This window comes from Amblyomma maculatum, unplaced genomic scaffold, assembly GCF_055883805.1.
Source record: "Amblyomma maculatum isolate TAMU_Amacu unplaced genomic scaffold, ASM5588380v1 scaffold_13, whole genome shotgun sequence".
NCBI classification, from domain to species: domain Eukaryota; kingdom Metazoa; phylum Arthropoda; class Arachnida; order Ixodida; family Ixodidae; genus Amblyomma; species Amblyomma maculatum.
Window position 1 is genome coordinate 38,604,323 of NW_028146738.1, and position 15,316 is coordinate 38,619,638.

Consider the following 15,316-nt stretch of genomic DNA (forward strand, 5'->3'; position numbering starts at 1 on the left):
TTCGCTATGGTCAGGTTGTTTTCTTGACAGAACTCTACTAGCCTCTGCCCAGCTTCATTTGGCTCACCAAGACCGAACTTGCCTGTAATTCCGGATATTTCTTCACTCCCGACCTTAGCATTCCAGTCTCCTATGAGAAAAACGACGTCTGATGATGGGGTGCGGTCTAAAAGGCATTGTAGGTCCGCATAAAATCTCTCAACGTCAGCTTCTTCAGCAGCAGTGGTCGGTGCATAGACTTGGATAACTGTTATGTTGAAAGGGTGACCTTGTATCCGAAGTGAAATCATTCGGTCGTTTTTAGGGTTGTACCCTAGCACTGCTTTGCCCATTCTTCTGTTTACTATGAGAGCGACCCCATTCCTTCTCTTGGATTCGTGCCCACAATAAAAGACATAATGGTCGCCGGAGTTAAATTTTCCCATTCCGGTCCACTTGAGCTCGCTGATACCCAAAATATCAATGTTCAATCTGTCCATTTCTCGCTTGACGATATCTAGTTTACCTTGCGTCATAGATCTTACATTCCATGTTGCTATGTGATATATCTCCTTGCAACATCGGACTTTCCGGTCGCTTCCCGACACATCCACAACTGAGCGTCCTTTTGGCTTTAGCCCAGCCGCTTCATTCGTCCTGGAGCTACTAGGAATCGCCCTTTGTTCATCCCCAGTAACATCTGGGACGCCTTCCAACCTCTGGGGCTCATCTTCCGGCGCCATATCGATAATGGTATTGTGACTGGCCATAGGGTTTTCTTGGCAGGAAATACTGGAGTGGGTTGCCATTACCTTCTCCAGTGAATCACATTTTGTCAGAACTCTCTGCCGTGACCTGTCTATCTTGGGTGGCCCTACACAGCAGAGCTCACGACTTCATCGAGTTTCGCAAGCCCCTCCGCCACGACAAGGCAGTGATCCATGAAGGGGATATCTTAATATAAATATGTTTAAAATATGCTTTTTGCCTATTGAGCATATTTCTAACATACTTAAAATGTACTTTCTTCAGCTTGGCAGGGTTCACAAAATCTTCCACCAATAGACTGACAATGTACTTTGAAAGTATTACTAATGTGCTTGACCTATTTTTCATGCTGGCAGAAAGTACCCTTGGAATGGATTAAAAATATATGAAAAATAGGATGCAATTATATTTTTTGGAGCATTACAAATATGTTGCAGTTATATTTTCCAAACCAAGAAAGATATACTAATAACACACTAAAAGCATAAATTTAAACCATTCTCGGAATGCACTAAAAATACATGAAAAATGTGATGCACTCATATTTTTGATGCATTACAAAAATGTTGCAAAAATACACCAAAAATATAGCTGCCAAATGCTGAAAATACGTCCGACATTTTGCAAACTAGCTACCGAGAAACATAAATGAAGGGCAATACCGACAAACACCTCAATGGGACATTTGTGTCCATTGTCATGACCCTTTTTCATGCTCCTTGGATGGCAGTTTTCAAAAGTCAATGTTACTTAAGCTAACTTACCGTTATTTCCGTCCCTGTATTTTACCCACCCAGTCTGAATATATGTGACACAACTTCCTTTATATCTTTATTTGAAGCATTTGAGTACAATGACCCACCGTGGTGGTGCTATGGTTAGGGTGCAAGACTTCTGTGCCCGAGGATGTGGCATCGAATCCCGGCCGCAGCAGCAACTTTTCGATGGAGGTGGAAAGCAAGGCGCCTGAGTGCTGTGCAATGTCAGTGCACATTAAAGAACCCCAGGTGGTCGAAATTTCCAAAGCCCTCCACTATGGGGTCTTTCATAGTACTCGCAGCAAACAATTTCGGCCATACCATATCACACATTAAATCACAATACAGTCCATGGAAAGGAAATACGCTTATGCCACTCAATATCTATTTACAGAGTTTAATTTTCAAGAAACAGTGCTACAATACACCAATATATAGAGTAACAAAACACTGATCTCGTGCTAAACGAAAGCAAGTAGAAAGTCCGGACCGCAGATCTGGATAGGTTCCAAACTTTGGACGCAACGTGGACTGAAAAGGAAGAAAACAAGACACAGATTAAAGTAGGCTTTTTAACATTCCAATTAACAATCCTATACTGCTACAAGAACTAGCTTTAGAAACCAGATGGTTTGTTCCTTCTCAACATGGTTATGAATGATGACAAAACAAAAGTAAAAAAGCTGAGCTGGAGTTGGAAACCACAATGTCTGAAACGCCGTATTTGAAATGTAGACTATGGCAAAGCCACCAACCTGTAATGGAAACCACAATGGGGCATTCTGTTTTTTTATCTGATCCTGACATGAATATAATAGTTCCATTTTTCAGAATAAAGGAGTGCGGGTTAGAATCTTGGAAGCATATTTTTTTTTTTTATCAGAGAATGAGAAATGAAACATACTTCCCGTTTATGCATGAAATTCCATAGCGTGCATCAAAGAAAGGACCGAACACGAGCGCTCGTGTTCTGTCCCTTCTTTAATGTGCGCTATGGAACCTCATGTAGATTACCCGCTAGCCCGAACCCTGACCCTTCCTGTTTACGATTCTTTACTTGCTTTCTTCAATGCACTCGCTGCATTGTTGAATTTGTGACGCAAAAAACTCTGGACCATAGAGTAAGGTAGGTGGGGAAATTTTGACATCACATGAACTGAAGAGGAAGGAAACAAGACACAAATTAAAGCCCTCTTTTTAACATTTAAAACAATCAAATACTGTAACAAAATAATAAATACTGTAAGCTGTAACAAATATGGCAGCCCCTATTAACGCATAATATGTGAATAAAATTCTCAAATGCAGCCCGAATCTGGCCAGGTTAGATATACCAGTACCGCCCTTCTAAAAGCCGGTGTCATGATCACAGCTGACCGCATGCTTTCGTTGATTTATAAATGCAAGAATGGACAACTCTCGCAAAAAGAAAAAAAAATATAAATGTGCCGCTTCTTAACATTCGCATCCACCATAGCTTATGCTACTCCGCACGTTCAGACGACAAGGACGGTCGACTCTGGCAAAAAAACAAGAAAAAAAAAACATCTGCCGCTTCTTAACGTCCGCCCTAATTCATCCTAATTTACAACGAAATTTTGTTTTTACACAGCAGCATTTATATATAAAAAAACACTAATATTACGAACTTCACTGCATGAACAGTTTGTCTTTTAGCGGTGTAGAAAATACAAAACCCAAGCTTTCGAACCCTTCCCTTTTCGCTTAATCTTGAATGCATGCATTTGTGACTATAATACAAGCGAATTTGGAAGAAACAGCAAACGAAACAAGTAAAGCTTTGGTAACATACAATTGCATACCTCAAAATATCAGTACAGTTGAAATTTTCTGTGGAGCCAAGCTGCTCCAAACAGGTGCTCTACCATTAATTTTACCCACAGAAAACCTTTTGACCAAACTTGGGACATCTCAATTAAAATCCTGACTGACGGCTGGAGGTACAAACATTGCCATCAAAAATTATCATGAGCTTCATGTGTTGATACAACTGCCATGAAATGGGTGCTCCCACTCAATACGAAACCAATTGGCGCTGTGAATGTTTTAACGGTGCCTGAAAGCCTGCAACTGCATTGCAGGTATAATAGGAATGGGATGTGCAAACTGAAAGTCTCAGCAATATAGACCACCAAGTTCAGTTTGATTCTTGTACTGTAAGTTCTCAATGGTTTTCTCACATGAATGCAAACTAGCGCCCATACTGTAAACGTGCCTCGACTCGACGCTCTACCACCAGTGCTTGGAGTGGAGAAAACAGCCATTCCTCCACTTCAGGGCCAATTAGGATTCATGAATCCAACTCGGCATTTCCTCTGACAAGTTCTCTCTCCACTCGAAGCACCGCAAATGGCATATGGGCGTACTTTTGGCCCGAAAACTGTGTGCTAAAGTAGCACGCTTAGTTTTTCATGTTGAGTCTTCAACAACCTTCGCAAGCAAGTTCGATGTTAAGAGCATAGTGGAACTTGTTTTGCGGGCTAAATGAAAAGGGTGGCTGTGAAAAACGACCAAAAATGCTTTTGCGCCTGGCAACAGTCGCTGCTGGTGACTCAGTACATGACATATGCTTTGAGAAATGGTGTGAATACTTCAGTTTATTTGTTTGGTGTGAGATGTTCTCGCCCTTTGCTGCTTTGCCTTTTTTTTTATTGCCGTGCTTTGACAGACATCAAAATACATTTGAAAAAAAAAGTAAAAGCCGGCACTTTTTATGAACATGGCTTTGGCCTTCAGAGGGCTCGGGGGCAAACGGTGAAAACCAGCATGCTGCTTCACAGTGCGTTTCAGCGCATACACACTGAATTCGGAGCCCTAACTGAAACTGTGCTTGAAGAGAATGCCTTCGCTGGCAGCGAATATGCTTCCGTAGGACAAGCACACCAATGCACTCCCTCGACAGTGCCGCGCGTCCGAAGATGCACTACGTACCCTCAGGTGACAGGCAAGCCATTCATGCGTGGGGTGCAGCACAGATGTCCGCACAGCCCCACCGCGCCTTCGGTGCACCCCAGCTTACTGCATGTGACATGCTGTTCCCCCACGACAAGTTTGCCGCCGTTCATCAGACAAGGCGAGCTATGGAAGGAGTGCGCCTCCCCCACAGCTCGAGTCCACCTGCAAGCAAGCTCACCATTAACCGTGAAATGCGCGCCTCAACTCTGCACTCAGTAGGCTCCGAAAAGTTGTTCACTTCATCGGCAACGACTTGAAATGTACCCACACCACAGACGCATAATGCGATAATCAATTACAGTACTGGTACCGGCGGCTGATCACAGTTATAAAAGCTCGGCACGGGCAGCAAGAGGCTACGGCCACACCTGTAAAACGATAACGTGCCAGATGTCCTGGGTCGCTGTCACTTTCAGCCAATGCTTTAGAGAAAGGTTTGGTGCATCCTCGTCATATCCACTTTCGTGAAGTTTGGTATACCGGTAGAACAAAGTCCACACAGCGAGCAAACGATGTGATATCCTCAGTGTTTACAAGTGGAGTGGTCGAGGAGCGGCGCCAAGGCAGCGGCACTGCGGACTAGAGAATCTTGAGAAAACTAGAGTTCTCTCTGCCACTGTGGGAGTTATTCGAGTGAAGGTTGTTTTCTGAAACGAAAAACGGGCCTCGGGGGCCGCTTGGAGTAGAAGTTAGAGTGAAGGCGCAGTCGTGAATATGGCGGTAAGACTAACTGCCACATTCACGACATGCCTTCACTGCAACTTCTACTCCAGGCCGCTTGGAGCGGCAGATGTTTTTTTTTTCCTTCTTTTTTTTTGCCAGAGTCGACCATCCTTATAGTCTGAACGTGCGCCGTAGCATAAGCTTTGATAACTCTGATCAGCTGCCGGTACCAGTACTGTAATTGATCATCGCATTACACTTTTGTGGCATGGGCACATTTCAAGTCGTCACTGGTAAGCGAAAGTTTCGTGGCTTGCCCTGCGCGATGGCTTCCCCAGACGACGATGAACTTGCAGGGGAGCAGTGTGTTACATGCAGTAAATTGGGGGAACTGGAGGTGCGGAGAAGCTGTGCGGACATCTGTGCTGCACCCCACGCATCAGTGCCTTGCCCATCGCAGTCGAGGAAGCGCATTCATTTGCTCATCCTACAGAGCGATATTTGCAGTCAGCAAAGGGCATGGCTTTTCAAGCAGGTTTTCAATTATGGCTCCGAACTTGTCCGAAAGAGACTGGGCAATCAATGAACAGAAGGGTAAATGAACATCGGGCAGACACAGGCAAAAACCTCCCAAAAGCAGCTTCCCAGCATTTCAATCAGATGGGCCGTAAGGTTATTGAAATTTATTTATTTATTCTCCATGTTGGGCTTTAAATCTTCAAGGGACACAAAATATAGGGTGGCATATCTAATCCATAAATTTATAAGATTGGAACCAACAGGAGCAAATATTGTTACGTGGAAACTCTATGTATTTACAGTATATTTACAACAGCCTCAACAAGCATAGCCGCTAGCAGCAACATGGAACCAGGCCCACTTTGTTGTCATCTCCTTGTCCCTTCCAAGAGGCAAGTGAAGGAAACACTTCGTTGTCGTTATCTTGCAACAATATCTTGAAAGAAGCATTAGTATTCCTTAAATATATTTCCTCTCTGCCACAACTAGCCATGACAACAATCCCATAAAGTGTAAATAGTACACTTTATTCATAGCATATGTACATACTCTGTATCCCCGCCCCCCTCCTGTAATAGCAAAAGCTCCAAGTGTTTTTTCAAACATGTTCGTTTCTCATTACTTCTTACTTTGGTTTCCCCTTGAATCGTTTCAGATAATTCCATGCTTGGCAGGTATAGTATACTCTAATTTGTTGTTATTTTAATTTTTTTTGTCCTTCTCTCCCCTTTCCAAAACCTCTTGATAGCTGTTTCCATGCAGCTAGCTGTATTGCTCATCAGGTCCCTTTGGAATGCTTGTCCCTTTCAATGTATGAAGGAGCACTGAACAAGGGTAAAAGGGGTACAAGAATGCTGAATTGGGTGAGTTGGTGCGTTTGCATTTGTCCTTGTCTTCTTTGCGCTACGTTTCCTAAAATGTAAAAGGGGTACATCTCAGTTTGCAGGTCGAGCCAACGTTTCGACAAGTGGACTTGTCTTCGTCTGGGCAAAGCGATCATCAGTGGCAGGGGTTTAAATACGCTTTTGCTTCCAAAGAAGAAAAGCTGTGGAGGTGAAAGTAGGTGAGAATAAAGCAGGTGAAGGAGTGGGGAGGGGAGGATGGGTGAGAAGATGAGAAGAAAGTAGGTCATGGAGTGAACAAAAAAAAAATCATCTTCAGTATGTATGTCTCAGCCTGGAACCAGGGATCCTTTGGCCAGCAAAAGAAGTAAAAGCAGCATACCAGGAAAAACTACAATACCGGGTAGATGATTAGTCACCACTTAAGAGAATCCCTTAAGTATATTCCCTATGCAACATAACTATTCGGGGAAACAATCCCACATAGCGTTAATTGTACAGTTTATTCACAACGCATGTACACTCTATTCCCTTCTGCAATAGCATAAGCTGTACATGCTTCTCCAAACACATTTCCCCCTTATCACTTGTTGCTTGAGTTTGTCCTCAAACTTTTTCTTTTGCATGTCATTTGTGGTTCACTGTGCAGTTATTATCCTGTGACTTTGTACTGACCTCCCCCCCCCCTTCCACCACCACCACCACCACCACCACCAGCTTTGCAGAAAGATTTAAGAATTGGCTCCCTTAGATATATTCCTTATCAGGGCACTTTGCAAAGCCTGTCCCTTTGTAAGGTGTATCTGCACCAAACCCTCTTAAGTGGTGACAAATCATCTACCCGGTATTGTAGTTTTTCCTGGTATGCTGCTTTTACTTCTTTTGCAGGCCACCACAAGATCCCTGGTTCCAGGCTGAGAAATACATACTGAAGATTTACTATTTATTTTTTCACTGCATGACCTACTTCCTTCTCACCCATCCTCCCCTCCACACTCCTTTACCTACTTTCTTCTCACCCACTTTCCCCTCCTAAACTTTTCTTCTTCGGAAGCAAAAGCATATTTAAACCCTTGCCAGTGATAATCACTTTGCCCAGACGAAAACAAGTCCACTTGTCGAAACGTTGGCTCGACCTGTGAACTGAGGCGTACCCCTTTTACCCTTGTTCAGTACTTCTTCATACCGGGTAAACCATCTTCCTTTCGTTCTACCTGTCCCCTTTCAAGAAACACGTGTCAGCATCGAACCTGCTTTAGGTGCTGACAATCGTCTACTTCGCGTATTAGATTTTCTTGCTGCTGCTGCTTTTCTTTTTTTTTTCATGTGATGATGAAAGCACTGGTTCCATGCTCATAGAAATTCATACCCAAGGAAACATTCTTTCACTTCTCGCTCTGCTTCTTTCTCCCCCCCCCCTCCCTAGCTTTTCTTCTTCGGAAGCAAAACCGTATTTAAAACCTCCACCAGTAATTGTGCTGCCCAGACGAAGACAAGTCCCCTTGTCGAAATGTTGGCTCGGCTTGCTAACTGAGGCTCCCCCTCTACACTTGTTCAGTGCTCTTTCATCCTACAAGCGAATTCCCTACTTTGATCTAATAGATTTGCCACCTTCATGGTCCCAACAGCGCAACATTGTTTAGACTTGATGTTAAACTCTTCTGTTCATAGTAAAACTGAAAGTGTATCTGGGACGATTAGATTTCTTACTGCTTAGACTGTGCAGCTCTGTCAGGTCAATTTTCAGTGCCCCAATGAGGCATTTACACTACCCAACTTGACACACAGTACTTTCTGAGAGAATCATGCTTAGCAACGGGTATAAAAAAATAATGCAGAATAGGTGCCTCTTATAAAGGGCTACAGGTTAACTTAATTTTCATTGCAACAGTTGATCAACACTTACAGGACAGCCAAAACACTCAGTACCTCCAGTATTTCCTGCTGCTGCACCAGCCATCCCAGAAGTATTGAAGACGTCAACAAGTTCTGGCAACTCTATAAAACAACAGAACATTACAGAAAGAAAACATGAGCAACACTGCACATCGGAGCTTCAGATGGGCGAAGTTTAAATTTCCCAAACTTATTTAGCTACCGACAGCACAGAGCAACACAAAGATGCTACTCAGCTAGAAATCATTTGCACTATGTCGTGCAGCAACCAACAATGCTACTGAGTAAAACTTATTTGCTTTTGTCTGGGCCTTAGAAAATAACCTTTTTTTTTTAATTTGCTCCTGCACAAGGTCTGCAGACATAATCAGAAAGGTATCACTTGCAGAGTTTAGAAATCGTCCTTGAGGTGGCACCACAAAAGGCAGCTATGTATTGTACAACCAACGCCGATTGAGCTACCACTGCACAGCACCAACTATAAGATTGGAATGCAAGGAGACAGTGTCCATATTCCAGTGTACATAAAGCAATACCTACTGGAAGAAGGTGTGCCTACATACCCACCCGCCAGCTGCTCGGTTAAATGGACTCACTTGCTCAAAATAATGAGCAATGGTCTCAATTTGCCTCAGATGAAACAGACAAAGCGAGCACTCAGATTAAAATATTCAAGGTGCATTCTGAATGAGTGAGCCCAAGAAAATTTGCACTTTTCTTTCTAGATGCAAGATTTCTGGTTCCCAATTCAACGAAAATGTTTGTACTCTAAAAAAGTAGTCGCATACAGTGCTAAGTCTGAACGACAAGCACTGTATCGCAGCAGTGCTCAGATAAAAACATTTTAGCGCACATTATTTGGATTACATAACTAGTATCAAAGCCTCCCTTGACCTTCACCCACTGGAAATTCCGACGGAAAATTGCACAACTTTGTCCTCATTGACCAAATTCGCTCTTAGAGTTGCCACTAGGCACTTCTCGTTGCCATTATAATTCAATGAGCGTTCAGCGTCTTCATGGTCACACTGATGCTTTCAACAGGTCCTTTTTTCCTAGACCAATTGCAGCATGGAATAAATTATCCCAATCAATAGCCTCCAAGCATGACATTTAAATTTACGACTATACTTGCTGCCGATCTAAACGAACAACTACAATGGTTTCCTTTCTGTGCAATTTTTATTCTTTCGAGTTTATGTGATTGTGGTCTATGTTGCATTTGTTTTTGCTCTTATACTGCCATAGTCTGTTTTAGGAGTTTTTGAATTGTGCTCAGGTACAATTTATGGTATTCTTGTATTGCTGTTGTATTACTGCATTGTAGTGCCTGTTCTCGTTTTTCATTTCCTGACCGCTGATACTATGTTATCGATCCCCCCCCCCCCCCTTCCCAATGTAATACCCCACTTGGGGCCTTTAAGGGATAGAAAAGGATGATGATAATGATGAGGAGACAGACTATTTGGCTGGCAGAAAATGTCTGCTCCTTTCCAGCTCTTCAACACAGTAAAGGTTATGTGAACGCATAACTTTTTCTATCACGCAAACAAGACAGGCAGTCTTGCGCTCGTGCCAATAACTTTGGCATGTAAGTATGCGACATAGTACAGCTAGAAGCAATATAAGAGAGAACAGAGGAGCACGTGGCCTCCACACTTTGCAAAGTGCTGCCACCGACATGTGATCAGAATCAGCAGTAAAGGCGCACGCAAAGTAAGCTTGGATGGCTCCTCTTTCCGGGGATGCCCTTTACATTATTTCTTTAAACAAAGAAATAAGTGGTCAGTGGTACCATATACTCATGGATTGACCCATAATTTGATGAAGATTGGACACAGACATGGCATCCGGATTGTGTCCTGCGACATAAAACAGAGCCAAAGGCAAGTTTGCTCGAGTGAATAACCAGGAGTTTAAGTCTAGATGCCAAACTGCGCACCGGACAAGGTACTCCGATTGTATCCAGGGGATTGTCTACCAGATTCCCTTACATTGTGGGAAGCAATACATTGATTAAAACTTCCTGCTGGGCGAGTTGGTAGTTCATCTTGATGTAGGTTTTTTTTTTTTTTAGCGCAAACGTCTCGCCTTTCTTGTCTTTGTCTTTGTTTGCGCTAAAAAAGAAACCTACATCAAGCAGTACATTGGACAAACAGGAAGATTCATTAATGACAAAATTAGAGAGCACGCTGCAGCAATATCGGAGAAGTCAGACACCAACCTCGCAGTGCACTGCAGAGGCTGCTTTATTTGTATTTGCAAAGACCAAAAATGTGCAGCTGACCTTCACAATGTGAAGGTTTTGAGAAGGAATAAGGACAGGTTAACAAGGGAAATTTTCGAAGCACGTGCAATCAGGAGCTCGGAAGACCAGTGTGTTACCACGCCTTCAGTGGTACTGTTGAAAAAGGAATTAGATTACGCTTGCTGGCAGGATGTTAAAGATAAGGAATAAGTTAGCTGCAGAGGTAAAGTGAAGGGAGAAAAGATGCGCGGGTTCAGATCAATATAGTTGTCAGTGCAGCGTTGTCCTTGTGTCTATGTGCGCTTCTTCGGTTTTGTTCCCCTGCTCTGCTGCCTCCTTCCAAGATGTTACACCAACTAGCTCAACGTTCTACTCTATTATTGTTCAACTGAGTGATTTCACGTGAAAACCAAAGCCTTGAATGTACACGGCATTGCGTTCCACTGTTTAGGGCATTTAAAAGGCAATAGATGAGAAATGTATGTGACAGTCAAGCACAGCAAAACTGAACATGCCGCGCCTACATTTCTTGCCATCACTCTCTTGCGTTTCGCCCTGCAGCTCGGAAATTTCTTTCTTTCCCTACTTCTTGCTACGCTTTTCCGCTCTTTTACTTCTGAGTGAACTGCACCCCCTTCCTTCCATATTCATAGCCAACCTTACTTTATCCTATGCACTGCATTCTTTCCTTCACGGTTCTAAGGCTTATGTAAAGTTGGCTCCTTAGTGTTGGTGAGCCTGATGGTAAAGCCATTAAAAAAGCAGTTTTGCGTTTTTTTTTATATCTGCCCTTCGATTCTAAGTAGTGCGTGTGCAGTGATGTAATTTCAAGGGAAGTACATCCCCGTGGACAGGTGCACTTTACGACAACTGATTGTTACCAAAAATGTTTTTACCATTTAGGCAAAAGATGTCACTTATGGAAGAGGAACTGGGACTTCAGTTTCATTTTACTATATCCGAGTTTACTATAGTGGGGTTCCACTGTATTAGCACTGCGCTGCGTGCTCGTTTATTGTTAGTTTCGCTGAGCTAAGACAGTGCACTCTTAGACAGGCCCTCCAATGGTTAACCGGCTTCAAGACATAGCAATAAATGAACCAGCTGTGAATGGACCCCTTTCTAAGTCAAGCCAGAGCTTTGAAATCAATACTGGGTTGCAAGCAGTCACAAATTTGCAGTGATGTCAGATAGGACTGGGACAGGCATTGAAAAACATTCCTCATCATATGTGTAATTCTGCACATGCACCATGCCAATCATTTAATGTGCCAGAGAGTGCCATGTAATGATTGATCACAGGCCTTTAATTGTGACACTCAATTGTACCGTGAAAATCCTTCCCCATTTACAAAAGTAATCATTAGCTGTAACATGACCTGTAGAAATTGACACAGAGAGCTGAGGCTGTGTGATCACTACATGCATAATATGATGCTGCATTCCCAGGCCATTAAAATTGCAAACAAGCCATTCCTTTCTCCAGTAGACACAATATGAAAAATTTTAACTCTTATTTATGTGGAGGATCATAATATTGCAAAAGTATTTAAATTGCCAATGACATTTTTTTATTCAATATGAGTTATGCATAGATAAGCCTTCTAACTACTTCAACATAGCCAAAAAATGTAGTTGCTTACCTTTTGATCTAATTCCAGCCTAAGATGCTGTCTCCCCCTTTCGTTTTCCTGGCTTCTATTATACAAAAAAGAAACACCATATATTTTTTTTCAAAAATGAGGTTTAACTGCTTAAACATAAACAATTTAGAACTGATTCCTAGCTTTTAACAAGCAGCAGTCATTCATCAATAAGAGGCCCGGAGGAATGTAAGAGACTAATGGTATAATGAAGGATGCAATTTGAACATTATTTTCAATAGCAAGCTGTGGTACTTAAGAGAATAGTGAAAGCTTAGCATCAACACTAAGGCAACAGGTGATGCCACCAAGCTGCCCATTAAGGCTCAGAAAAATAATTTCTTTTACCAATGTAGTGCATGCTAAACTCGCTGAAATTGGTGTGCAAGACTTACTGAATAACATAAAAAGCTTTCAGCTGAATAATTTGACAATCTACCAGCTCCAAGATGCTGTGGAGCTGGCCAATACACATGGGGTTCACGACCACCCTGTACAGGATTTCTGGCTCAAACAGGCCTCTGCAGCACACTGCTAACTCGAATAAGGAAGTTGCTACATGATGATCTTAAAACATATCTTAATGGCCTGCAGATCTATTTAATTTCTGACTCTGTCTCAGGGATTACATTGCAAACGTAAGCATTTTATGCTGTTGTCAAAGAAGGAAAACAATACATTTTTACAGAAAAAATTAAAAGCAATACAAAGCATTTTCTCATTATGGCCTATAACACACGAATGGAAGGTACAGAAGACAGAAACCTTGCTGGTCTTCAGTCGATGGGCATCACCATATCCCTCTTCTTCCTCGAGCATTGCATTCAGTAATATTTCCAGATTGCTGCGCACAGCTACGAAGAAGAAAACCTATTAGCAGACATTCTCATACCCGTCTTTGCTTCACTCTATATTATGGCTTGTGAATGACATCACTTGCCTTAACATACAAACGGCACAGTTCAAAATTGAGCTCTTGCTCTGAAAAAGCAATGACTACGTTCATATTTGTTTTTACATATCGAACACCCTGGGCGGGGACACTTATATCCCCACCCACGATGTCCGATATGCAAGAACAAAAATGTTGAAGCCGACATTCACCACTTGCTGTGGGACTGCCCAGCACTGAAATTGACACGAATCCGGCACTTGGCGATAGCTAGCCTACCAGCAAACAATCCTGCCTCGTATATCACCTGGACGCAGGGACATCATTGCTCACTCCTTGACATCATAAAATCACCCAACCTTTTTCCATTAATTTAATCATTTCTTCATTCTTCATCTCATACCCTACTGATGCCCTTAGGCAGTAAATATCGTTAAAAAAAACAAAAAACAGACGGCACAAGCAGGCAATGTACTTTCCGGTTCTAACCAAAAAACATTGATAAACATTCGCCGGTAAAAAAATTACGGCATCTGAAAAACCCAATAACGCCGGTTTTTGGTATTTAGGACCAGTTCTTGACGAAAAACGTTCCTCTTCCGTCCCTTCAGAGTACAGAAACATGCACAAAGTATTTTAACCATGGCTCCACTTGTTTACGTCACTGCAAAATCCGGACACTGCGATATGTGCCAAAAGTCTTTCTGTGGCGTGACATCGTATTTTTTTCTCCCTTAATACCAACGTTGGGGAAAAATTGCTGCACTGTCGACATGTTGAGTACTACGTGCATGCCCCTTCTCCCCAAGGAGGGCCGTAAATATAAATAACCAAAGAACCTGGGAGACCCTGCACAGCTCTGACCCTGAGACCCAGCTGGGCGCGATCAACCTGACCGAAGAACAACGCGCACCAGCCAGCATCCAAGGCGCAGCGCCAGACGCGGGTGGAGGAGATACGCGAAGTCTATTCCTCCTTCTTGATAAACATGCATGCATACCGCCACAGCTAAATAGCAGCGCTATCTGGCTCAGTGCAAGGGCGCCAGTTTTACATCTGCAAAAAATACAATAACAGTCTGTATACTTACGGCTGAACTTGACAGCTTGCGCGACGAGCAGCTTTGATGAGCCAGTTGCCCGCCGTTTTTTATCCTCTCGGGCCAGGCAACGTTTATCCGATTGACCTTCTGTGAAGGGCCGCTGAACGTCGGCAAGGTTTTTGAGTTACGTTTGACGACTGCGTCGTGCCCCTGAATTACATTAACATACTCTACAGCAAAATACTCATCGGGAAATTGGAACAGCGCGAACTTGAAGAAGGTGTCACATGTCACCAATGGATCCCAAAATGGCCTAATCGCACGTGTGTCGCACCCGCCACCTATAAGGAGTAAATAATGTTTCTGTCTCTTCTTTTAGTAGTAACTCACACCATTTAGCCCCAAATCTAGCCCTTGTTATTCTATTTTAACAATCTTTTTCCTCATTTATTTTTTTTTTTTCACTTATGACATCTTTTTGCCATGTATACAAGCATGGCCTCGGAGATCACCAAACGCGCGCGTTTGGTGATCTCGGAGGCCGTAATACAAGCAACTTTTTTTATATATTTATTTTTCAAATTTTATAGGCCTACACGACACACTTTTGTCTCGCTTGACATTGACACACACAATGTTCTTACACAGCTCCTTCTGCATCTGCTTTTGTGTCTGCTTAGGTTTTGTAACGCACCATAATGCGTACAGCTTCATATACAAAGGCGTAGCAATTTCATTATCAACTCCATTTCGGCTTTCTTGCTGTCTCGGCATCATTTCACTAGAACTGCTAGCCGAGAGGCGCACACGACCACAAAACATCAGTCATGATGTATGTGCACCCCTCGAATGTATTCAGGAAAACAAAAGGGACGCAGGAGGTTTAGGAGGTATGATCTAGTCCTGAAAGTGGTATACGTGAGTCCCTCTTAATCACTTGAGTAAGAGACAGAGAAGATCGGCATCGTGGCCATCGTGGCCACGGACGTTCCGCCACGCTACGCTCTGTGGCCATTTCAACGTGTTAGCAAACACATCGCAAGACATCGTCGCTGCCGTATTCAGCTGATTGTAGTACATATGTGAAAGA

General features: G+C 42.9%; 1 long non-coding RNA gene across 2 annotated transcripts; it reads right to left on the reverse strand.

The window, feature by feature from the left end:
* Nucleotides 1–1,888: 1,888 nt before the first annotated feature.
* LOC146172604 (uncharacterized) lies at nucleotides 1,889–14,484 on the reverse strand. 2 transcript variants are annotated; one of them, XR_014702520.1, is made up of 5 exons: nucleotides 14,275–14,484; nucleotides 13,058–13,146; nucleotides 12,293–12,347; nucleotides 8,435–8,503; nucleotides 1,889–2,036 (listed from the first exon to the last, which is right to left on the reverse strand). It is a non-coding gene; the product is annotated as an uncharacterized LOC146172604 (long non-coding RNA). The 2 variants fall into 2 exon arrangements; XR_014702519.1 differs by having other exon boundaries at nucleotides 8,412–8,503.
* Between the last annotated feature and the right edge of the window lie 832 nt (nucleotides 14,485–15,316).